Source organism: Triturus cristatus, chromosome 4_2 (assembly GCF_964204655.1).
Source record: "Triturus cristatus chromosome 4_2, aTriCri1.1, whole genome shotgun sequence".
In the NCBI taxonomy this organism is placed as follows: Eukaryota; Metazoa; Chordata; class Amphibia; order Caudata; family Salamandridae; genus Triturus; species Triturus cristatus.
The window spans coordinates 934,435,264-934,462,807 of NC_140586.1; the positions used below are offsets into that span (position 1 = coordinate 934,435,264).

Below are 27,544 nucleotides of genomic sequence, written 5' to 3' on the forward strand. Positions count from 1 at the left end.
TTTCTTTAAACATCTCGAACAAATATATTTGGTTGCAGGTGCATCTGCATAATACAACATAGATATATAGATCATTTTCACATATGAAATCTAGGCTCCATATCTTCTGGGATGTCATAGACACATTGTCCAATTTCACTCTGGGTCTACACAGTCTTTGTCTGTGCTACCCCTGGGATAGGATCATCTCTAGCCTCCCGGAGACAGGAGCTGCCCAAAAGTGGTTAGGCGAATATCTCTGATGTATGCATCACATTTGAAGTATGAGGTGCATATGTCCCTCTCAACATACATGTGAAAGGGGGTTCTTACCCTGGCACAGGACAGGAGTGTTTCCCTAAGTGTGACAGTAAGTTTCTCCATTGTGTGGATTGTTTCCGCCTTATCCCACCAAAGTTCAATGGTTGGAGGAGACGGGTCCCTCCATTGTTGCACAACCACTAGTCAGGCCACCACGAGTAATTGAGTCAGTAGTCTGCTAGAGGGGGAAGACAGGCGACACCAACCCATCGAACCCAACAGAACCACCTGGGTTGTCTTCGCTACTGTGGCGTTAGTTATGTCCTTAATAGCCTCTAGTACCTGTGACCAGAATTGAAGAATCCCAGGGCAATCCCACCACATGTGCATGCAAGGGACATTTACCCCTACATTACCTCGAACAATCGTCTGTGCTGGTGGTAATGGCCTTGAGGCGAACCGGGGTCATGTACCACCTAAGCATGACCTTTAAGGCTGCTACCCTCCAAATTAGGATACGATCTGACTCAGTCAGGTGGAGCCCTAGGTCTTCAGACCAGTTTTTGATGTACGCAGCCTCTAAGAGAGAGGTGGGCTGGTTGAGTTTCTTTCAGAGTCTTGATAGCATCTTAGTTGTGTCCCCGTCAGAGAACACATCTTCAGGCTTTGTGGTTTCCCTCATCCAGATGCCTCAACATCTGGTCTACTAGCCCAATGTAGAAGCTATGTCACCTTGCACAAGTCTCTTGGATAAAGCAAAAAGTCATTGGCACATTAATCCCTAGATTTTGAGATACCATTATCGTATAGCAGTCCCAGTCAGAGAATCACTACACCCGGATATCCTCCCTCCATCAAGATAGGTGGGAAATCTGGGTTCCCAATCACTGGGGGGAGAGGGGAAGAGTTTGTTGTGACCCCCATGTCAGACTGCAACATTCCAATGACGTTGGGTTATCTCAGTAATCCAACAAAGCGGGCCCCAGTGTGCCACGCTCTAGGACACAGCCATAACAGCTGGTCAAGTGGCATCCTGCTGGACTCCTGTTTGCTCACATCAGGGAAAAACCATGCTATGGCTGAGGTTAAATGGGCCGCTAAAAAGTAGCATTCAATGTAAGACATGCCCTCCCCCCGGGCTCCTGACCAGGAGGAATCTGGCAATCTGCTCGGGTTTATCCTTTCATATCAATATCCACAGGTGTCGTATTACGGATGTCAATGTGTCTGGAGGGATCTGCATTGGTAAAGAGCAGAACAGGTACAGCAGTCTCGGCAGGAAGGTAATTTTTAGACCATTAATCCTACACACCCATGAGATCTCGAGGCAACCCCATCTGGATAGGTCTTTGAAAAGAGTTGTCAAAAATGGGGACACATTGCAAGCAAATATTTCTGTATTGAGCGAGGGGAAAACCACTTCAAGATAGTTCACTTCTGCAGAGGCTAGACAAAAGCTGCTGTTGACTGCAACATGGCCACTGCCTTCCACTTTAACTCTCACAACCATTACCTGTCATTGTTTGGGGATTATCTTGAATCCCCCTACCTCCCTGAAACAGTCCAGCTTCGACATCAGAGAGAGACTGAGGGATTAGTGAGAAAACATAATCTGGGAACAGGGCCATTTTATCTTGAACCCCAGCCATCTATAAGACTTTAATATTGGGACTGGCCATCCCATTTTGGAACAATGGTTCCATCTTCTGAGAAAATATCGAGGGGAAGAGGGGACAGCCCTGGCTTGTGACCCGGGCTTGCAGTATGGGGTTATAGGTAGGGGAGCGGATCCAAACCTCACCATTGGGTCTTCATATGGGGACCCGGTGTCATCCAGTCAACCGTTTTATTGAGGAAAGTCCAGTCTATCCTGTTAAAATCTTTCTCCACATCCAGAGATAGCAGGAGAAGCTGCATGCTAGCCACCATGGCTTTGTCTACAACGCTACGAGCCAGGCAGATATTATTGCCTGTATGCCTATATCTAATGAAACCAGACTGGTAAGGGGATTTCAGAGTTGGCCAAACCTCATTCAAATGAATTGTAAGGATTTAAGTATAAATCTTCACATTGCTATTCAACAGTGCTAGAGGGTGGTAGGGCTCACACTGAAGGGGGTCTTTGCCCAGCTTCAATGTCAGAATTAGGAGGGATTCCATGACACGTGTAGTGTCTAAAATATAGTTCTAGACCTACGTCAGATAAGGGCTAAAAATATTGCAAAATGAATTGGGGAACCTATCGAGACCCTGGACTTTATAATTGGGAAGTTCCTTGATAGCCTGTTTCACCTCTTCCACCGTTATCTGTTAGTCCAGGTCAGCTCAATGTTAGATCCCTACTAAATATCATGTGGAGATCCAACTGCTACTTGACTTTCACTGTTTAGATGCCCTTTTCATGACTGAAACCTGGACTCACTCGGGACTGGAGGTAGAACTAGGCCTGGCTTGCCCTCCGGGCTATAAAATTCTACATAAACCCCGAGCTAGAGGACGAGGAGGTGGGGAAGGGATTATTTTTAAGGAAGTCCTGGACTTCACTCAACTGGAGATTGACGAAGTCGAAGGCTTCAAACTTTTTGGTTTCTCACTTAAAGACTCTAAAGGCTGTTTACTGGTGGGCATTATCTGCTACAGACCCCCAGGAGCGGTGAGCTCACCTCATTTGCAGGGACTGATAGACGTTATTTGTAATATGGCCCTTACTCACTCTAATTTGTTAATCAAGGGTGATTTTAATCTATGGCGTAACAGAAACTTGGATTCCGGATACAGCAACCTTATCCAGGCCTGTGAGAGTTTGCGACTGTGCCAGTGGATCAATGAAGCCACCCACAAGGGGGGAATACACTGGACTTGGTCTTCTCTAAGGAACAAGCCTTGGGAGTAGTAGAGATCCTTCCGGTTAGCTGGTTCGACCATCACTTGATCAAGTTCCAGATACTTGACCCTAGAAGGGTACGGCCTGCCACCAGTGAGGTAAGTAGGTTTAGGAGTAGAGACTGGAAGGAAATTCTTAAAAGAAAGACTAGTTTCTCCTCTGTATTCTCCTTTGGAAAGGATTTTAACTATGGAGGAACAGTGGAAGAGAATTATACTGACTTCTGTGACCAGATTAAAAGCCGACTTGACCAGATCGCCCCCATAAAAAACTGTAAGAAGATCGGCAGACCGTCAGCCTGCTGGTACAATGATCATCTTAAATCCTTAAAATTGATCTGCCGGCAGGCTAAGAGGAAATGGAGGAAGATTTACTCAGACGAGGATAAGTCCTCCTGGAAGGCTGCAATAGTGGAATACAGGAAGGGAATCGATTTGGCAAAATCTGAATACTTTGCTAATACCATTCTAGACTGTCCCTGAATGTACACAATCCAAAATTATGCCAACCCAAGCTTTGTGTGATATCTTAGAGACTTTCTTTATGGAGAAAATAAGCAACATCATTAATCGACTGAAGATGAATAATCTTTCTAGGAAAGAAGGCCCCACTGTTAAAATCAATGAGGCACGGGATTTAGGAAAGGCAAAAAGGGCTGAGTTAGGTCTACTGACCTCCCTGAACCACTTTGAGCCACCCTTGGAGGAGCTTTTTAATAGAACTGCTGTAGGTGTATCTTCAGGATCCCCTTTAGACCCTTTTCCACATAAAATCTGGAAGGAGTTGGGTACTGAGCTTTTTCCCACTCTGTGTCAGATCTGTAATAGCTCTCTAACTTCTGGATTAGTACCAGCGTGTTGGAAACGGGCGGTGGTCACACAACTCTTGACAAAAACGACACTCGACCCGACCAGCGCTGGTAACTACAGACCAATCTCTCTCTTACCATACCCAATTGGAATCATTGAACGACTGGTCAGCAAAACCCTGTCTCAGTTCCTGGAATCCAACTCCAGGTTGGACGATGTTCAGTTCGGTTTTCAACCTGGCCATGTAACTGAGACCGCTCTAGTGACCCTGTTCGATGATCTTCGATTGCGGGCAGACAGGGGACAATCGGGCATTCTTATTTTGCTTGACCTTTCTGCCGCTTTCGACACGGTCAACCATGATATTTTGCTGACCAGGTTGTAAGAAGTCGGGGTGTCAGGGATGGCCCTAGAATGGTTTCACTCCTATCTATCTGACAGATGTCAGGCGTTTTCCCTCCCGCCGTATCAATCTAAGTTTTCCAACATCCACCATGGCGTTCCACAGGGATCGGCGATAAGCCCTATTCTTTTCAATATTAATATGAGACCCTTGATTGAAATTATAAAGGCGCAAGGTGTGAAATTGGTGAACTATGCCGACGACACCCAACTCTTCTTCTCCCTAGAGGGAAATCAGTTGATTCCTTTGGCAACATTTCATGACTGCATGCAGGATACTGCCCACTGGCTAAGAGCCAACTCACTTCAATTCAATTTAGATAAGACTGAAGTCTTATATTGCGCCGTAGGGAGGGTCCCTCCCCCTTTTCCTGACAATTTTTGGCCTTCTTCAACAACCTCTACTCTGAAGCAGTACGTAATCTGGGAGTCATGCTTGATGCTAACTTAACTCTGGAAACGCATGTAAACAAGGTGGTGGGGAACTGCTTCTCACTGATTAGAGCTTTGAGGAAGTTTCTCCTGTTGCTACCAAAGACGGCCAGAGCATTGGCCGTTGGTAGTATTATCCTCAGTAGACTGGACTACTGTAACGCCCTACTGTTGGAGGCCCCTACATTTTTGATTGAACACATTCAAAGAGTCCAAACTGTGGCGGCCAAATTGGCTCTGATGAAACCACGACGCTCGTCAGGCTCATTGGCCCTCTCAGAGCTTCATTGGTTGCCAATAATGCAGAGGGTTCAGTTTAAGACTCTATGCTTGGTCTTCAAGGCCCTTCACGGCTTTGGACCCATACCTCTCCAAGAGACCTTCACATGGTATACACCAACAAGGTGTCTCCGCTCTGCCACCGCTTGTCTGGTGAAAGTCCCTAAAATTCGAAGAGCCAAGTCAGGAGGCAGGGCGTTCAGCTTGGCGGCTGCCAAACTCTGGAACAACCTCCCTTTGGAATTTAGACAGTTAAATGATCTTCTGCAGTTTAGGAAGAAGATCAAAACATGGCTGTTCCCTAGAGCTTGATAGCTCTCGAATTGCCCTGCTTAACTTACTCCCGTTACCCTCCTTCACTGTCTGATGATGGTTCACGTACTATAGCGCCAAGATACCCGTTGGGTGATAGCCGCGCTCTACAAATACCGCATACAAATACAAATAGAGAGCTGTAACGTACTGCACAAAAGTCTCTATTACCTCCTGGTCTGAGGTAAATGTATGTCCTTCCTCATCTGTAATAGAGTGAATATAATTCCTAGCTCTGTGCTGTCTGATCTTGTAGGCGAGCAGGCAGTAGGCCTTGTCTCCCCTCTCACGAAAGAGCTGCTTAATTTCAAGATGTTTATGGGCTGCATCTTTAGTCAGTACCGTCTCTAGTTCCCGCTGGCACGGAGTAAGCCTCCCTGTGTTTTGTGTTAAGCCATATCTTTAAACTGTAGTTCCAACTTGAAAATCTCTGCTTCAAGGTCTAAACCTCTATTCTTAGCCAGCCAACGGAAGGTCGAGGTACAGTTTGATGAGTTCCCCTATGATCACTGCCTTAGCAGCATCCTATACCGTCGCTCATGACATTCCACCCGCATCGTTCTTGTTAAAATAATGCAAAGCCATTTCTCAGAGAGTGTCTCTAAAGGCCAGGTCCCAGAATGCAATCTCATTCATCTTCCTGAGTCTGATAGCTGGCGGTTCTGGTAGGTAATCTCGATCGCCATTGTCTCTTGAGCATGGTCTGAAAGTATTCTGGTGGCTATCTCCATGGCCTCAATTAAAGGCCAGATTGAATGGGAGACAAATATGTAATCTACTCATGAATGAGATTTTTGGACACTGAATTAATACATGTAGTACCTCTCCCCCTGTGATGCGTGCGCCAAATGTCTGTTAGTTGTAAGACGTCTAGACACATAAGCAAAGAAGGAAGAGGATTCAACGAGTGCCACGGCTGGTGTGATCTATGAATTGTGGGGTCCATGGCCACATTAAAGTACCCCCAACTTTCAAGCTATCATGAGTGGTGGGCTATAAAGAGGAATAGCTAGGTGTAGAACTGGGCTTTATTGTTGTTAGGGCCATAAATAGAGGCTATTGAAATACTCTTCTTACCCATAGTTACAGTGAACAGAACCACCCGGCCCTCCCAATCCTTTTGCACAGATTGAAATTAAAAGGGTGTGGAGCCACGGATTAATATTGCTGCTCCCTTTGTTTTGTATAATGGAATTGGTGTGGGAAGAATTTCAAGCAGCAACATGGGCTATTTTTTGCCAAAATATGAGCCTCCTGTAGAAGGAAGATTTCAGCATGCTTAATGTGGAGCCAGTGTAGAAGGGGCTTCCTCTTGACCAGGGAATTAAGATTGTGAACATTAAGGGTTAATAGGGTCAATTTAGCTTCTGTTTCATGTGGCATGAGAGCCTGAAACATCTCCGATTGACTAAAGATGCCCCAGATAGGGGGGTCCAGCCGTATGTTGTGAGCCATGGTTTCGACCTGAAGCGAGCAGCGATATAAAACAAAACAAAATACAAAAGGGAAACATCAAAATCATAAAGCAGAGGGACTCTCATGAGTGAGTTAACCCACCAGACCTCTATCACATGCAGCCCTCCATCACTGCCATAGGCATGGGGGGGAAAGTATGCCACAGTGAGCAAGAGATGATATCAAGAGTCTATTCTGGGGCAAGCTCCCTAGCATTCTAGTGAGCAGTTGGAACCCCACCCAAACATCAAGTAACAAAATTGAGGAACACCCAATGCTAGACAGGACTGCCAGTCCACACATGCAACAGCACCAAAGCATACCAGTGGAGAGGACACACCCAGGTTTGGGACCTCGGTCCATTAGAGAAAAGCTCTGTAATTCAGCACTCCTCAGTTTCTTGTTTAAGAGGGGGAGGGTCAAACCCCCCCCTCCCGAAATGCCCATCGACCACGCAACATTCTGTACATCCTACATCGGTTGGACCTCTTAGACTGCTGTAACCGACATTTAGAGCGATGAATGCTTAGCTGTGCACTGTCTTCCTCACAATCCCCAGTTAAACCAAGCAGAGAGACCCCCTCCCAGCAGGTGGACACTGAAGCTTGCTTGTCCCTGAAACGAAACAGGAGATGGTTCGGGAAGCCCCATCAATAGAGGATCTTGTGATCATGCAGATACCCTGTAGCTATTTTAGGAGACCTTCTTTTGGCCAGTGTCAAGGCAGAAATTACCTGAAGGAGAGACAGGGTTGATCCTCTGAACACAATAGTGTCTGTCCTTCTGGTCACCAGCACGATTTCTTCGTGCTGCTTAAAAAATTTGATTAGAGGAGGAACAGGTTGATCATTTTGGTAGGGACAGAGCATGCTGCGTGTGCGGTCAAGGTTGATGCCCTTTCAGAAAATGCCAGAAGAGCTCCTGAACATATTGGGGAAGATCTTTGTTGGACACCTACTCTGGAATCCTTCTAATATGAATATTATTTCAGCAGAAGTGATTTTCTCCACCCTTCACCCTTTCTGTGAACCATTGGAATCTCTTCTCTAGGTCATCGACCCTTACGCATAGCTTGTCCTGCTCGTGGGCCCCATCAGCTATCACTACCTCCAGATGGATCATCCTTGTATTGAGGCTTTGGACAGCTTGGCTGCAATAGACTTCACAATGTCCTGCCTCTGCTAGGACAGTTCGGTTTTGAATTTGACTAACAGGGTCTTTATATCCCCTTGCTTCAGTGGGGAATCAAGGTCTGTCTTGCATCCTGGTGGGCACTTGGGGATCAGCCTCATCATTGCAGCCTCCCCATTGCTGTCTGTACGCTCTATGGTCCCATGGGATGCAGGAGGTCTACAATGGACTGCCTCTGGGGTGTTCTGATCCCACTCACCTGAAAACCAGGTACTGGGAAAATGGAGAATGCCCAACCTCTCCCCGAGTATTTTACCCTCCAAGCTGGCTGTGTAACAGCTGTGAGCGGAAAAACACTGGGGAAAGGAGGTAAACAAGGGAAGGATTCTGGATGTCAAGACGCAGCTCCTTCAAGGAAGGTGTCGTGGATAGATGATATCTCAGTTAGAGATCTCTATAGCGTCAAGGAGGACTATAATCAGCATCGAAGGTCTTGAAAAGAAAGATGAAAAGAAATTGTGATAAAAAAATAGACAAAACCAGAAGACGTACATTCATTCAGAAAAATGATTCTAGCCCATACAACTGTTATCTGTCCCTTCCTCACCAAAGCTCTCGCAGTATTCTCTCTGTGAAGACGGTCAATGCATCAGTAAGCAAGAGTCATATTAATCCAAAATAAAACATCCAATTGAATCAATTGTCTGATATGTTCCTCATATATACAAAAATATAATCATATAGATAATTTTATCAGGAAGAAGGTTGTTCTTAGAACCAGTGGAAGAATGTCCAAAAACAACACAACTTGAAAAACAGAGGAACGATAATGATGCTGTACATAAAAAATTCCTTCAGCACCAGGAGTATAGGGGACACAGTGCACTGACCCAAAAAAAAAAGGAAAGGGAAAAATATACTTTGAATCACTTTTTGGAAAGGAGAAAAATTAACAAATCAGTACAGTCGTACTGGCCTTGGCATCCAGACAAAAAAGAGGAATGTTATTCCCGTAGTGGAGGAGATACTTTAACCAAAGCAACTGCGGGCAGGAGTGCAGGATTCAATAGAGGGTTCTACACAAACAGAGCTTGTAGCAGGGATATCGGGAAAAGAAGGACCATCCAGACTAGACAAAGAAATAGGAATTGAAAAAACCAGCAAGACCGCTGGTGGCAGGAATCCTTCAGAGATCAGGAACCAGAAACAAAGTAACGAAGCGTTGAGGTCAGAGATGGCAGCCTCTAAATAGTCCCAGTCAATGGCCTCCTTCGCATCACTGATCACGTGGTAGTGTACCATGAATTTGAGAGGTAGCGATGCACCAGCAAGACCAACGAGATCACCACCCACAACAAACATGGCCCAAATCACAAGCGGGGAGAAGGAGAAGAAAAGAATGAGCAGGTGAGACAAGACAAAATTCTCTTTTATATTTTTGAATAACATGACTGGGGTTACTACAATGGATCCTGATCGTGATTACAAATCGTGTCGGTTCCAGGTGATACGGGACGTAACAGTACCCCCCCCCCCCACCCAAGGCCTCCCCACAGGACGAGGCTTGGATGGATGATAGGCATGGAATGAACGCACAAGCCGAGGGGCATGCACATGATGGGCTGGTTCCCAAGTTTATTTCTCGGGGGATAACCTTTCCAGTCTACCAAATAAAATAGCCTACCCTGACAGCTCCTTGAATCAAGAATATGATTAACCTCGTTTTCCTCATGGTCGTCAACCATAAGAGGAGTTGGTGGGGGTTGTGGACTCTTTAGTAGTGGAATATGGCTTAAGCAAAGAGCTATGAAAGACAGGATGGATTTGGTAATCGGTGGGTAGTTCTAGTTTCATTGCTACTGGATTAACAACTTGTAGTATTTTAAATGGGCCCACATACCTAGGTTGTAACTTCTTGGGCCCACCCAAACGTAAGTTCTTGGAAGTCAACCATACCAAATCACCATGAGCAAATGACGGGGCAGGGTGCTGATGTTTATCCGCCTTCTCTTTCATACCCACTTTTCTTGCTTGTAGGTGCACTTGTGCTTTTTTCCATATGTCTTTTAGAGTGGGACATAACATCTCAACCGCTGGTACTCTGTCTGAAGGCTGTATGGAACTGGCTTTGGAATGGAAACCCAAGGAACAAAAAAAGGGCACATTCCAAGGGCTAAATGATGACTATAACCATATACAAATTCAGCCACAGGCAGAGCTTTCCCCCAACTCTTAGCTAGAGACGACAGACGGCAATGAAGATATGTTTCTATTGACTGATTAGTCCATTCTGTTTGTCCGTCAGATTGAGGATGATAAGCTGAGGACAAACACAGTTCCATCTGCATGACGGAGCATAGTTCTCCCTAATATCGAGACACAAATTGTGCCCGTCTGTAAGACACAATAGATGTTGGGATACCATGTAAATGTATAACCTGTTGAATAAATGAGTACTTTACACAGTGGTATGATGTGAGCCATTTTAGTGTAGAGGTCTACTACCACAAGGATTGTGGTATACACGGAATCTTTCGGGAGGTTGGTGACAAAATCAATACTTATGGAGTGCCAGGGAGGGGGGTATTGGAAGTGAATGCAACAGCCCTGTGGGAGGGGAATGCGAAGCTTTGTTGATTGCACAAATGGGACAGGAAGACACAAACACCTCTATGTCACATCCTATATTTACTGACCAGAACCATCTAAGGCATATCTCTTGAGTCTTTGTTATCCTGGAATTTCCTGTCAAGGCTGAAGAATGACACCACTTTAAGATCTTATCTCTGAGTTCTAGTGGTATGAATAGCTACATGTCACAATACAGAACCCCCTCCTGGAGTTTAAACAAAGGATTGGATAACCAAGGAGTCAAATCTAGTGTTTTCACCTTGCCCTTGACCTGAACAAAGAACTCATCAGAGGAACAACATCCTTTTATGATTCGATCCATAGATATCATAGGCATATTATCTGGTGCATTGACATGATGCTGTTGGGAGATGTTATTCACCTGATGAGCATCTGGCCTATAGATAATAATAAAGTCATATTCATTAAAAAACAGAGCCCATCTCATCTGCCGGGGGTTAGATCTTGTGTAGAGCAAAAGAATTCAAGATTCTTGTGATCGGAATAAATAGCAATGGGATGTCAAGCCCCCCATAAATAATGTCACCATTCCTGAAAAGCTAATTAAATAGCTAAGAGCTCAGTCTTGGCTATGGTGTAATTCTGTTCTGTGGGTAACAGCTTCTTCGAGAAGAAGGCAATTGGATGAATGAGACCCGAGCCAATATTACGTTGAGACAAAACCCCTCCTGCAGCAAACTGGAAGCCAACCGCCTCAACATAAAATGGTAACAAAGGATCGGAGGTATTAGGATCGTAGCAGTTGTAAATCATGCGATCAACAATTCAAATGCTTGCTGTACCTCTTTGGACCACTGGAAAAAAGCACCTTATTTTAGGATTTTAGTGATGGGAGTCATTATATCCGAAAATTGATAGATTAACCAACAATAGAAGTTGGCTAATCCAAGCTGGGCCTGTACGTCTCTCACACACGTAGGAGTAGGCCAACAAGTTATAGCATCAGTTTTCTTGGAATCCATTTTGATTCCTTCGAGGAGATGATAAAATCTAAAGACTCAATCCGAGATACATGAAACATACATTTGTCTAGTTTCACAAATAAGTGATTTTCTCGCAATTTATGTAATACTTGTTTGACACGATGTTCATTCTCAGTGTTTGTTTGTAGGAATATTACAATATTGTTAATGTACACTATAACGCTGGTGTCAAGAAACTCCCTAAGTGCCTCATTCATAGAAAAGTGAAATGACGCAGGGGCGTTAAAGAGACCTAATGGCATGGCACAGTATTCAAACAAACCAAACTTCGTTTAGAAAGCAGTTTTCAACTCATCAACTTCATGAACGCGGATAAGATGATAAGCCCCGCAAAGATCCAATTTGGTGAACACTGTGGCATGCCGTAACTGATCCAGCAATACAGGTGTTAAAGGCAATGGACTTTTGTTCCTAACAGTCTCTTTATTCAGGGCTCTATAATCAATGCTGGTGCGTTGATCTCCTTCCTTTTTTGGCACCAAGAAAAGAGGAGAGGAAACTGGAGAAGAGGAATGCCTAATGAATCCATAAGATAACATCTCATCCATGCATTCCCTTCGGTGTTGTGTTTCAGGTTCTGAAAGGGCATAAATCCTGCTACATGGCAATGTGGCCCCTGGAACCAGATCAATTTGAGAATCGAAAGTACGGTGTGGAGGTAATGCAGTAGATTTGGTTTTATCAAACACTTCAGCATACTATAGATACGGAGGAGGAATGCTTGCGGTATCTGTATTAACACATGAGGCACAAAGAAGCAGTACGCCAAGTCTATTGCTTCTTGGTAACAATGCTCTAAACAGTACTTGAATGATTGTGCGCTTGACCCAGTCTGTCCTAGGATTATGTAGCTGTAACAATGGTACACCAAGCATGGCTTCAAGAGTAGGGGTATCAATCAGATCAAAGTTGATTGATTCAGAATACCCATTGTCGCAAATCCATATTAGAGGATGCATGACAATTTACTTTGGCGAAAATTCCGTACCATCTATTGCCCTGACCGGTTCAGGTTCTCCCTTCTTTATATAGGGAATACCGTATTTTTTGCCCAATTGTATATCCATAAAGTTACTGGTTGCACCGGAGGCCAACAAATTAGGAAGAGTGGTTCTATTAGTATTGGTAATAATCATGGTCACCTTAATAGTAAAACAACAGGGTGTACAAGTGGCTGAGACGGCTAAATCATAAGGACTGCAATCCTTGTAAGGTTCTTGTTCCATCAAGAAAGGTAGTCCACTCAACAAATGCCATAGTCTTCTTAGCCAGGAGGGATTTGGGTTTTGTGGGACATTCACAAGCATAATGCCCACCTTTGCCACAAAACAAGTAAATATTCAAAGATCATCTTTTGTCTTTCTCTTCTTTAGTCAGAGGGTCCCTTATGCCCCCTATTTGCGTAGGCTCTGGAGGAGAAGAGGACCTAAGCTCGTTCTTTTTTTCCCCACAGAACATGTAAACACAAGGGGTGTTAGCTCTGTTTTTCTCTCCCCTCCATTCATTCATTTGGTGATTTAGCTTTACCACTAGATCAAAGAATCCAGTGCAGTCTTCAGGAGGATCTACTACCTGAGACAAGATGTCATTGATCTAATCAGAGAGACCCTAATAAAACAAGGAAGTTCTTTTTTCCTGCGGCCAATGAGTCTCAGAAAATAGATGCTTGCAATAGATAATTGCAAGTAGAGATATAGGTTAGCAAGTCCTGTTTTCCCTGCCGTTAGTTAAGTAATTTTGTGTCACTAGCCTGCAAGAAGGCATGTTTGGCAAATAGACGATGCGTCTGATCTTAAAGGCAGCAAAGTTTTACAAAATCGGATTTTCGTTATTGACCAATGGGATTGGCCGAGTGGCTGGAGTGCCAGCCAAGTAGGATATTACAAAAGCCATTTTGGTAGCGTTATTGGAAAAAGCCTTAGGTTTACAAAGAAAATGAAGATGACATTAATTCATAACAAATTGCAAATTTATTACGGTCTGCACTGAAATGTCCTGGGACTACTAAAGGGACAGGTACCAGAGTAACCACTGTTAAATTAACAGGTGTGGTACAACTGGCACTGTGAGCTTTGTAACACTGGAAGGTGGCTGGTTGTACTATAGGCACATGGGTTTTAGGGAGTGCATCAGAGGCTCGTCCCCAAGGGTTTTCACTATGTATGAGTTTTCCCTTTAAGGCCTAATTTTCCTGTCTTAGATCATGCACTTCTGTTTGATTGACTGATAGAGCAAGGACAAGGTTTTGAAGTGTTGGACCGACCTCGCACCCTCTGTGATGTTGGAATTGTCTGGAAGTCCCGATTGATCCATCTCTGGTTGGGCCGTATATATTTTGTGCGCTTGGTTTTCTTTTCCGATCCCACTACCCTGAAAACCAGGTACTGCAGAAACGGAGAATGTCCAACCTCTCCCCAAGTGTTTTACCTTCCGTGCTAGCTGTGGGTGGAAAAAAACGGTGGAAGATGGTAAACAAGGGAACAAGGGAAGGAAGGATTGTGGATGTCCAAACGCAGCTCCTTTAAGAAAGGTGTTGTGGATAGAGGATATCTCAGTGAAAGATCTCCTTTAGCATCAAGGTGGACTGCAATCAGCATGGAAGGTCTTGCAAAGAAGGAAGAAAAGAAATTAGGATAACAAATAGACAAAACCAGGAAATGTACATTCATTCAGAAAAATTATCCTAGCCCATACAACTGTTAGACCTGTCCAGCGCTCACCAATGCTATTGCAGTATTCTCTCTGTGAAGGCAGTCAATGCATCAGTAAGTCATATGAATCCAAAACAAAACATCCAGTTGAAACAATCATCTGATATGTTCCTCATATATACAAAAATATCATCATATAGATAACTTTCTCAGGATGAAGGTTGTTCCTAGAACCAAAGGAAGAATGTCCAAAAACAAAACAACTTTCATAACAGAGGAACGATAATGATGCAGAAAATAACAAATTCCTTTAGCACAAGGATTATAGGGGAAGCAGTGCACTGACCCCAAAACAGGAAAGGGAAAAATATACTTTGAATCACTCCGCAGAAGTTTTTTGTGGAATGGAGAAAAAATGAACAAATTGGTACAGTCTTACTGCCTTGGTGTCCAGATGCAAAAGAGCAATGTTATCCCTGTAGTGAAGGAGATACCGAAACCAAAGCAACTGCAGGCAGGAGTGCAGGATTCAATGGAGGGCTCTACACAACCAGACCTTGTAGCAGGGACATCAGGAAAAGAAGAACCATCAAGACGAGACAAAGAAACAGGAATTGAAGAAACCAGTGAGATCGCTGGTGGCAGGAATCCTTCCAAGATCAGGCACCGGAAACAAAGAAACCAAGCCCTGAGGTCAAAGAAGGCGGCCTCTAAATAGTCTCAGCTAATATTCTTCTTTGCATTACTGATCACATGGTAGTGCACCACGAATCTGAGAACCATTGATGCGCCAGCAAGACCAAGGAGATCACTGCCCACAAGTAAACATGGCCGCAATCACAAGCGGGGAGAAGGAGAAGAAAAGAACGAGAGGGTGAGGCAAGACAAGAGTCTCTTTTATACTTTGATAAAAAAAGAAAAATAACATGACAATAGTTATTACAGTGGATCGTGATTATTAATTGTGTCGGGTCTCGGTGATACGGGACATAAGCCTTGCCTTCGCCATGATCATCTGGATGCCAACGTGTCACAGCTGGGATCTTGTTCGTGGGGAGGTGGCCCACAGCGCGATCCACCCCCCAACCCCATAGCAGAGGCCACCCATGGCTCAGGACATGGAGACACACCCTGTTATGGAGAGGAGGCAAAGGCTGTCAGTGTAAGTTCTCTGAGTCGAGAGGGGACCCAGGGTGCCCATTGGGCAATCCAGAGGTCCCCTGGGGCAGCCCCAGTCAGTTAAGGACTCACTCTCTGGTCTGGTCCGGGCTGATAATGCTCCTAGGCCCCCCTCTAAGCCTGGAGGGGTGCTCCAATTGCTTTCCAGGAGCCAGAGAGTCTCCCAGCCAGGCAGCTGTGCTGGGCACCTCACCCCATCGGCCAGCAGAGAACTGGTGATTGCTGCAAGCCAGGGGGAGCCAGGAAGAATGCCCCACAAAACCATCCACCACAGTTCTCCTTGTGCCCCCTGCCTCCTCACCTCGCAGTCAGGGCGCCGGCCAGTGGGTGCTCTGCAGCCTCCAGACTTCCCCGGGATCGCACTCCATGCGCAGGAGGAAGAGTCTTGGCAATGGGCCCTCCACGACAGGGGATGCAGCCCAGGGTCTCTCTAGGGTGTGGACAGGGACTGCCATGTCAGTCAGAGCCTCGGATGGCAGTCCTCGAGGTGTGGTGGCATCTTAAATGCACTGCATCTCATGCTCCCTGATGAGCTACTGCACCCATCCGGCTCAGCAGGCGCTCTTCCTCCGGCATCCAATCGCGCAGAATTGCATCGCAGGCATGTTAAAGGGTGTCCTCAGGCAGCATTTGGGGTGAGTAATGGGTGCTAAAGGGCCCACCGGTTGTCGGAGCTTGGTGAGGACACTGTTACATGGGTCCTCACTGTGGCCACATATTGTAATTAAGTCCTGTTGACCTCTTAATGTAAGATGAGTGTCTTCTGTTGTGATGTTGAAGGTGCACTATATTAGATCAAGGGCTAGATATAAGACGGATATTTGCATGCGCAAACGGGTCTTAGACCCGTTTGCGCATGCAAAACTCCCTTTGGCCATGTACAAACCCTATTTTGCAATTTGCAAAAATTTGCAACTCGCTATCAGGAAGGGGCGTTCCCTTCCTAATAGCGACCCCAAATGCCATGTATGATTGTTTCGCGACCGCAATTGCTGTTGCAAAACAGTCGCAGTTTACCACACTTCACAGAAGGGTGGTAAACCACTCGCAAACGGGAAGAGGGCCACAGGGGACCCCTTCCACTTTGTGAGTGGCTCTAAAAATATTTTTTAAGTGCAGGCAGTGGTCCCAGGGACCACTACCTGCCCTTAAAAAATGAAACGCAAATATTTCATTTTTCTTTTTTTAAATGCATCCCTTTTCCTGTGAGTAAAACGGGCTGCATTTTTAAAAAAAAACTGCTTTATTGAAAAGCAGTCCCAGACATGGAGGTCTGCTGAGCCCAGCAGGCCACCATACCTGGGAGGGCCAGCCATTCCCAATGGGGTCGCAAATTGCGAGTGCCTCATGAATATGCATGAGGCATGCAATTTGCGACCCCATTGGGAATCACAATCAGTGTCATAGACACTGTTGTATGTACCAATTTGCGACTCGCAAGTTGCGAGTCGCTATTGCGACGCAATTTGCGAGTCGCAAATTCTTTGGTCATACATCTGGCCCCAAGTGTTTGACTTTCTATATTGACACCTGTCTTAGTTACCAAAAACACTTGTGCTTATGGTTGAAGGAATGAAGGAAGGAAGGCACCTGGGTCAAAAGTCTTTGAGCCTGGTTGGTGACTGGGGATATGGCCACAGATGGTATCTTTGATGGTGGTGGTGTCACTCTTGACTCTGTGACAGGAGATGGAGTGTTGGGGGGTCGACCTGGAGTGTCAGTTGAGTAGACAGCCATTACAACGGATATTTTATAATGAATACCCTTACCCCACATTCCAACACAACGCAACTACCATTACTCCGCAATGCCATGACATGCGGGGTAACATCATATATTCGTCAACGCGGTCCCACTTTGAGGTGGTAGGGCATGTTCAGAGTCCTCTTCTCCATGGGCCGGGATGACCAGTTGGGTGTCATCACAGGGGGCTCTGAGGTCTTGCTGGGGATGCTCTAGGGTACTTCTTGAATCATGATCAAGTTTCTTGAACTTTACGAGGAAATATGACTCCCTGGTTGGACCTGATGGCTTTGCTGGTTCGTTCTAAACATGGGCCTTGTCATAATGCACATGCCAGATCATCAAGCACAAGAGCTTTGGGGCATGCAGCCTGGTATATTGCCCGGGTAAATAGCCCCGTCTGCTTGTTGTCTCGGGTGTCTGGAAAAGAAGACTACTGGGTTGTCCTTACCGGGGATGATACTGGATGCTGAACTGATATTGTTCAAGCTGGATGGCCCATTTCTTGATGCGAGGCAGCGGATGGTTGGAGGTGCCCTGTAAGATGTTTACTAGTGACTTGTGTTTCGTGATGACTCAGAACCTCCGTCCTATTAAATATAGATGAAAATGGATGCCGTCCCATTTGACGCCTCAGGTTCAATTTGGGCATAGTCTGATTTGACATCGCAGAGGGCGTGGCTTGCGAAGTCTACTGGTGCCCACTGGTCCCACTGTTGTTGCTGCACTAGATCCAATGCAAGCCCCACTGGGCTGGCATTGACATTAGTTTGGTTTCAAGGGTGGGGCATAAGACAATGTAACATCATGCAAGCAAGGCATCCTTGATCTTTTGGAACGCTGTTCGTTGGGTTGTGGTCCACTCCCACTTCATCTGGGCTTTCATGAGTGCTCGAAGAGGGTATGTGATGGAGACAAGATTAGTAATAAATCAGCCACAGTAGTTTGTCATGCCCAGAAGGCTTCAAACTTCAGAGACCGACATCGGGGCGGGGCATTCTCAATGTCATTGGACTATTTTGGGTCAATATTGATTCCACCAGATGAGAATATGGAGCCGAAGAACTTGGATTTTTGTGTGAGGAAGGAACACGGCGCGTTTTAGCATCAGGCTGCTGTCAGATATTCTTTGTACAGCAGTGCACATAGTGCTCATCTTTGGATTTCAGATAGATGAGCATATCATAGCTAATATTGATAAAATCCTTTGAGGCCAGACAGAGCCACTCGTATGGCATTTTGAAAAACCTCCGCAGCTGAGGATATGCCAAAATTCAGCCTGGTGTAGCGGCGCAGACCGAGGTGAGTAGAGAAATAGTGATAAATCTGCTTTTGGGGTCAAGAGTAAGTTGATGACAACCAGAGTCAAGGTAAATCTTTGAAAACTACTTGGCTCCCGTAAGATCAGCTATGATGTCGTCCTTTGTGGGCGTGAAAGGGCATTACCATCTATCAGCGTGATTGGGAAGCATCATGTCAATGCAGATTCTCACTGCTCATTGCTGTCTAGGCTTGGGTGTAATCACCATCAGGAAGACCCAAGGAGTAGGGCCTGTGACTATCTCTATCATTCCTAGCTGTTTGAGGCTTGTGAACTCATCCTCCACAATGGGGCGAAGGTGAAATGGACCGCAGCGATGCAGCAATGCAACTGGGTTGCTGAACTCGTCATTATGCAGGGTAACCATGTAGTTTGTCGGGCACCCAAACCGAGTAAACACGTTTGAACTCATGGAGGATGCACTACAGTTGGTGAGTGTGCACTTGTGCAGTAAACGTCACTAGTCCTAGAACATCCGCCATTATGCAACTGATTTGCGTGTCGCTGACTTTCATGGTGACATTGAATTTGGCTTGTGGTTGATGACTCCCATGGCAGACTGTGCTGGAAAAAGTCCCTGCTATGAGAAGGGGGCTATTACTCCCATATGTGAATATTCTGCTTTTGGTGTCACTTAGAGGTGGATTTTCTTTCACTGACTTGTCCCATACCATCACATTAACTGATGTACCAGTATCAAAGAGTGCAGTAACAATGGGTGTAGTAACAGGCTGTCACTTGATTCACACTTGATTGGCAACATGGATGAGTGCTGCTGTGTGTAAAGCTTGCTCTGTGCCTGCCCCACTCAGATCTACTTGAGTACACTGCCTCCAACTGCCATGAGCCCAATGCCACCTGCTGCCACAAGCTGGGGGCACAAAGGTGTTTCCAGGCATATGGCGCTGCTACAGATCAGGGTATCAGAAATATGCCCACTACCACAGATAGAGTAATTTCACAGTTACACGCACATACATTCATCATACGCTAGGGCCCATTTCACTAACATACGCTCCAATACTCTACCAGCAGCAAACCTGTGGGAAGAAAACTCCTAAAGCACCCTGCATCTATATCTAGGCGATAGGACCAGTTTAGTGGTTGCCTAACATAATATAAACAACCTATAAACAATAATCATAAAGTCTTCAATAAACGACAAGGAAAGAAACAACCAACACCATGTTTAAAAGTTATATTGCTTTATCTAAAATTAGTCAGAGTAAATCAGAATAAATCATTTCTCATAGTTACCTATTCTAACTAGTGTCAGAACGGGTCAGGACCAGTCTCTCAAAAGTCTTTTCAGGATAAGGTCCTCAGCATCAGTCCTCAGCAACGCAAGTTCACGCAGCAAGGCGACGAAAGAAAGTGTGGGGAGAGCCCTCCCTAAGCTAACATTTTATAATGCAAAATACAATGAAAACCCACATGAATTCAACAAGTAAAATTGTAGCACTGAGCAGAACGAGAAGGAAGGGATGTAACTTTGCAACATCTTGAAATCTCCGCTCAGGAAAAGTCATAATACGCAAACCTCGGAACAGGAACCAAAGATTAGTAACTATTAAAGTTCATTTCCCTCGGCAAACCGGCTTTTAGCACAGAGTTCTTTCTGAGGCTCTTTGTTTACCAAGGACAAATCATTTCTTTTGGAGATCCTCCAAACTTGCTGATGTCCTCCCGGAAATTTCCATATAAGGACTACGGTCAGTTGTCTGTAACCGAATTCCAGCAGGGGTCTCCCTTGTCACATCACAGATTTCGCCTGCACCAGAGCTCAGCCAGGCTTCAAATTATTCTCAGTTATTTTCATGAAGGCCTCCATAGGCCACAATAGACCATCTTTAATTAAAGAGACAAAATAAAGATTACTACATCATAATGATTAAACAGTGTTAACCCCACTAATACCCTTATGTGTATGCATTTATCTAGCTTTGCGACATATAGAGCATTCATTCAGACAGCGTTTTGTGCTCAAAATAAATAGCACACAGCAACGTTTAAACATGAAAACTTGCACGTTATTGTGAATACAAAAACAGCACACACATGCTAACCCTCGTGTAACCTTCTCTTGTGTTAGGACAAACAGGTTGGTTAATAGAACACACTTGCACAAGACAAATAATTAGTTGTTAATTATTAATAAATTAATAAAACGCATAGACATGCCAGAGCTTCAAAAGCCCCAGAATTTTCTAACAGAAAACTCTGCTCCAGCAATCCCCCCTTTGGTGATTTTATCACCAAATAAACCCAAAAAAAAAATTAGTGAAAATTTAGTCCCATTTTAGGAGAAATCAGAAATGTCTTTTCCCCTTACACAACATTAAACACCAGTCACTCTTTCATCATCTCTCTTAGTCTCTAAATAAACACTCTCCCTCAATTCTTCTAATTCAATCTCTTCTGGTTCTCTTTTCGAATTTTTCAAATTCTTATTTTTCTTTTCATTTTTCAATTTCTCTTTCCCTCTCCTGTTTTTACAACACACACACACACTAATCTCAGTATCAGCAAAGCAACAATTATACAAGACAAGGGAAACAATATTCTACCTATAATAGTACTACCTATTTTTGCAATAAAATCCTTAACAGCTATCATCTTATTAGCTAGTTTAGTCCATAAACTCCCAGTTTCAAGTGGTACTAAATCTTCATGCAAATCAGTAATATTTTTGATATAGACCTTCAGGTCTCTACTTTCATCAGGAATGTAAGTGCAACAATGTTGAACTTTCAAAATTCCACAAACTCCACCCTCCTTAGCCAAAAGAATATCAAGGGCAAGTCGATTTTGCATAGACATGGCACGTACGGCACTTAACTCCGTATTTACCAAAAGAAATCCCCCTGCGGTATTTGTCGATAAACGATCAACCACTGTGGACAATTTCCGAATTCCATAAGCATTTAAAGAAATTCCCACTGCTGGAATTAAAACCCCAAAAATATCACCCACAATTTCAGACCAAGTTTCTCTCTTAAAACGTTTTAATATGTTAATATTTTCTACATCACTTATTTTATCTGTATGAAAAATCTTAGGAAAAACCAAACCCACATAACATGTGCCATACCAATGGTCAGGCAACTTGTAATAAGCCTTGTTCCCACACACATAGTACACTCCTGGAAAAATAGTATCTTCTCCACCTCTGAAACCCCAACCAGTCGCAACGAAGTATGTATCATGACACTCACTAGTCCCCACAAAATACGTATCATATTGGGATCTCCTTCTGGTAATGCATAGTTTACCCTTCTGCGGTGCATCTAGAGCCAAAGTTGGACTAGCCCCATTTCTCAACTCTTTTCCCATTTCAATGTCCCAAATTGTCTCACTCACTTCATATTTCTCTGCTTTCTCATGCATGTTCACTCTCCTTTCCTCTACCATATCCAGGAAAGCTTTCTCCTCTTCTTTCAAACTGCAAGTTAAATTATTCTTAAAAATGTAATCTAATGTTAGTCCTTTTTCTTCAATAAAAATCTCACCAAAAGTGTTAGCTTCTTTAGCTGGATTCAGCTCTTTGTTCATTGGCAAGTGCCCAAAAATACTATCTCTGTTAGACATGTTATAATCTATTTTCCCTAACAAATAAAAAACACTACTTAAAATACTACAAGAAATACCATATGTAGCTGGTAAATGATGATAAGTAACACCCTCTGAAACGGATGCAGGTAACTGCATGCAGACATAGCAATCCCTTACTTCCATTGTCTTCACATATTCATATAACAGTTTAGAAAAAACATTACTAGAAAAATTGTTAATTGACCTATCTTTGTGTATGTAACTATTTCTAATTGAAACTACTTTCTGTGAATTCTTCTCTATATTAGTCACGTTTTCTGTATCCATCCCAAATTCAACCTTAAAAGTAACTAATAAAACTAAAACACCCCATAGAAGCATTAATATTCCAGTACAACAGCAGCACATCTTGCACCACCTTTTAAAGAAGGCACATCTATTTTGATTATTCTCTATGTTAGCCATTCTGCTTTAACTTCTACTACTCCACTACTGTAATTAGAACTTTTCAAATCTCCAACGTTTGTTCCAAACTCTTCAGCTTCTTCAAAGATCTCTCTGTTCACTCAGTCCAAGTGAATCCTTTTTTTTTACTCAGTTTGGATACTCATCATTTTTCACTCCAATTTCTTCAACATCAAATTGTATCAGATCTCCAACACTCGAATCCTCAGTATCTTACTCTTCTCTGATGTCAGTCAAGAGTACTTTCAGAATTTCACCAGTATCTTCCTCAACCACTTCTCTCAAGACCACTTCCGGATTATCTTGAGTCACTGTTTCTTCTTTTCCTTCTTCAGACAGTGTCACATAAGACCATTCCGGTGATCTGTACTTTTGGTTGAGTCTTTTAACTCTTTTTATTTCTACTGGTTCTTTTGTTCTCTTTGATTCTTCTTCTTCAGCCTTTGAAGTTTGACTGGATACCTCATTCACTTGTTCAGCTTCCGATGTATTTGCTTTTATTATCCTATATCTCAGTCTTTTCACTCTGTTGTTAGGCCAACGATCTCCTTTCACAACCTTTTTCAGCTTTTCTTTAACACTCCTTTCTCCAATCGAAGTTCTCTTTCTCAGAACTCGACCTTCTGTTTGTTCATTTTCATCATCCGATTCTGTTTCAATTGCCTTTTGCTTTCGTTTCTTAGCAGTTTTCTTTTCTTTCACAGATTCTTTCACCACTATTTGAGACTTCCCTACTTCTGTCCCTCCTCGGGTCTCCGACACGCAATCTTCTTGCTGTCTATTTGTCCCTTTACCTAGCTCCTCATCAATGTTCCCTACACCTCCTCGGGGGTCTTCCGCAATCTGTCCCTCTCTATCTTCTTCTGACCCTGTTTCTTCAAGAATAATCTCAAGTGGCTCTTCAATCCCCTCCTCTTCTGATTCAGGAGTAGTCTCAATGTGTTTTCTCTTTTCTTTTCTTTTTCCTCCACTGCTATTCGAAACTTCAGGCTCTTTCACAGAATCAGAATCTGATCTTCCTTCTGATACTCGCAGTGAATCTCTTGAAGCTCTCTCTGCTTCTTTTCTCACTGATTCTGTATCTTCAGGATCTTCACCATCACTGGAATCTGACTCTTCATAATACTCTTCACCAGTTCCCTCTCTCGGACTTGGAATTCTCAGAGTATGACTTGCATGTACCCAGTGTCTTACTCCAGCACACTTTACTGCAGTCGTTGTAGTCAGAATAACTTGTCTTGGCCTTCCCCACCTTGGAATCAAGCAATTTCTTCTTCTGTGCACCTTAATCCTCACCCAGTCACCTGGACTCAGATCATGGGCTTGCTTCTTCTCAAGTGTGGTAGCTTCTTCTCCAACCTGGTGAAACACAGAATGAACTGCGTCAGCCAGGCCTTTACAGTAATCCAAAATCATGTCATCAGTTATTGTCATTAACTTATTCACAGGCACAAATGCATGGCGCATTGCACGTCCCATAATGATTTCATGCGGACTCAATCCTGTAGTTCTGTCTGGAGTAGATCTCATAGTCATCAAGACTAGAGGCAGAACATCTGGCCATTTCATGCCAGTGGCTAAGCACATTTTTCCAATTCTGTTTTTGATTGTGCCATTAATCTGCTCAACCACACCAGAAGCCTCTGGTCGGTATGCACAATGTAGCTTCTGCTGTATTTTTAATGCTTCTCAAATCAAACCAATGAGTTCATTTTGAAAGTGTCTACCTCTATCAGATTCAACTGTAACTGGAAACCCAAACCTAGGAATCAACTCCCTCAACAGTAATTTTGCCACTGTTAATCCATCATTCCTCCTTGTCGGGTAAGCTTCCACCCACCTTGAAAACAAACAGACTACCACTAGGACATTCCTCAGTCTGTTCACTTGGGGCATTTCAATGAAATCAATTTGCATCCTTGTGAAAGGACCTCCTTCTCTGCCAATTGTCCCTAAACTCACCACTGTCTTTTTCCCAGTGTTAAACTGCTGACAAATTAAACACCTTTGACAGATGCTTTCCGCAATTGTCCTAAACTTTGCATTGTACCAGGTCTGTTTAAAGGACCTAATCATCGCGTCCCTCCCCAGATGTCCCTGGCCATGATACATCCTTGCCATTGACGACAAAATTGAGTTTGGCATCACTGGTCTGCCATCTCTGTAGACCCAAACATGGTCTGTTTCCCTTGGAGCACATCCTGCCTTAACCCAATCTCGTTTCTCTTCTTCTCCTGCCTCATCTTGTAACTGTTTCACTTCATCCCACGTTTCTAGGACATTAGTAAACATCACAGAAGGGAAAGACATTTCCTTTTTTTCTCTTTCCCTGTTAATTGATTGGTTTAGTTTCGCACAATACTGTGCCACATCGTTAGCATATCTATTGCCAACAGTGATAAAATCCTCTCCTGAAACATGTGCTGCACATTTTACAACTGCTAACTCCTTAGGCAGCTGTATCGCCTCAAGCAATTTTCCAATCAGCTCAGCATTCTTTATCGGAGTTCCACCCGATGTCAAGAAACCTCTTTGTAGCCACAGTTGGCCAAAATCATGCACCACTCCAAACCCATACTGACTATCAGTCAACACAGTTGTTCTCAAATCTTTCCGAATCTCACAAGCTCTTGTCAATGCCACTAATTCAGCAACTTGCGCAGATTTTACTCCTTTCAATGGTGATGCTTCCATAACCTCTGAAACTTTGCACACTGCATATGCTGCACATAGCACACCATTTTCATTTCTCAGGCATGATCCATCCACAAACAACACATGATCATTCTCTGGCAAGGGAACATCCTTGATATCTGGTCTTGGTTTCGTACAGTACTCAAGCACATCCAAACAATCATGATCATCTTCCATCTTTATACCCACATTCTCAATATCCGGCAAAAGTGTTGCTGGATTCACATTCGTACATCTCTCAAGAGTCACATTTGATGCTCCCAGAATCACCTTTTCATACTTAGTCAACCGACTATTTGACATACGCTGAGTTCTGCTTCTTGTCAAAAGAATTGCCACATTGTGAGGTACGAATACCCTTACAGGATACCCCATTATGATCCCCTCACTCTGTTCCAGGCTTCTGCATGTTGCAGCCACAGATTTTAGACAACCTGGTAAACCCACAGCTACAGGATCAAGTGTCGATGAGAAGTACGCAATAGGCCTTCTCAATTGCCCATGTTTCTGGATTAACACTGAAAGTGCACATCCATTTCTCCCACTGCAGTACAGTTCAAATTCTTTTTCATAGTCTGGCATACCCAGAGCTGGAGCTTCACACATTTTTGTTTTGAGCTCTTCAAATGCTGCCAATTGTTCTGCATCTAGATCCAATGGATCTGTCATGTCACTTTTTGTCAATTTAATCAATGGCTTTGCTATCAGGGAAAAATTAATTATCCACTGACGACAATATCCCACCATACCCAGGAACATTCTCACTTCTCTATGCGTTTTTGGAGCTTTCATTTCTCTGATTATTTTGATCCTGTCAGTAGTCACTTTTCTCAGACCTTTCTCAATATTATGTCCAAGATAATGCACCTCTTTCTTGCAAAATTGTAATTTGGCTGGGGATACCTTTAACCCTCCATCTGCCAGATGATTCAGTAAAGCTATGGTATCCACTTCACAAGCTTCACGTGTCTTTGATGCCACCAGTAGGTCATCAATGTATTGTACTAGCACTGAGCTTTCAGGCATGATCAGACTTTCCAACGACCTTTTCAATAACTGATTGAATATCGAAGGACTCTCCGTATACCCCTGTGGGATACGACACCATGCTAAAATACGCTGGCCAAACCTAAATGCAAAAATTGGCTGGCTGTCATGATGCAATGGAATTGAAAAGAATGCATGACATAAATCAATCACTGTATACCACTCAGCGTCATGTGGAATTTGATACAGAATCACTGATGGATTTGGCACAATGGGACAACATGCCACCACAATCTGATTAACCTTTCTCAGGTCCTGCATGATCCTGAACTTGCCATTAGGCTTTTTCAGTCCCATTATCGGTGAATTACACGGACTACTCAGTAGTTCTCTTAGGACTCCTTGCTGAATCATTTTCTCAATTATAGGAGTTATCCCTTCAATTATCTCTGGTGTCATTTTGTACTGAGGAATGTTAGGATATGCAATTCCCTCTTTCACTGCAATTTTCACTGGATCTACATTATTCATCAATCCCACATCCTCTCCTGTAAAATCCCAAACTGCTCTTTTCACTGTGTCTCTCAGCACCTGAGGCAGATCCTCCGGATTGAACACTGGAAATGCACCAATTAATCCATTTTCTCTATTTTCTAGAGTCATGCGGTAGAAAACATCATCATCTGGTCTCTTAAAAGCTATTCCATCTGGTGTACAGAAAATTGTGCAGTTCATCTTGCATAATAAGTCCCTACCTAACAGGTTCACTGGGCTTGTGTCACAGACAATAAATCTGTGCATGTCTGAAAATTTCCCTATCTGTACTTTCACTGGTTCAGTAAGACGTGTTCTGATTTGTGTATTGGCTACACCAACTACTTGGATTACTTCATCCGAGAGAGGAAGATTTCTAACATCTGTTGACCTGACAGTTGATCTTGTCGCACCTGTGTCTACTAAAAAAGTAACACCCTCTTCATTAATTTTCCCATCCACAAATGGTCCTGCCTGGTCTATTTCTAGAGTTGCACCAAGTATGCACTCTTCTTCCTCTCCTCGGCACCGTCAATAATCACCTTCAGACTCACTCCCTTCACTCTTTAACAAGTACTGTTGTACCTTGTTAGTACGTCTTGGTTTGTTTACCTGCTCATCATTGAAGAATCCCGAATCCTGACTGTACTTTTGTACCCCTCTATTCTGCGGTAAAGGTGGTTTTGGCTCTTGACTCTGCTGCTGTCTCACAACTTTCTGCTGTTGTTGCTGTTGTTGCTGGTTATTCCCTTCATTCTGCACCTGTTGATTTAAGGATTTACCCTCATTTAATGGTGGATTAGGACATTCCGACCTCCAATGTCCCAGTTGGCCACAGT

The 27,544-nt window shown here is 43.8% G+C and overlaps 1 protein-coding gene across 1 annotated transcript in view; it reads left to right on the forward strand.

Moving 5' to 3' along the window:
- The window catches only part of LOC146838953 (vomeronasal type-2 receptor 26-like), a 313,043-nt gene that overhangs the window by 93,768 nt on the left and 191,731 nt on the right, over positions 1-27,544 (forward strand). The window lies entirely within an intron of this gene.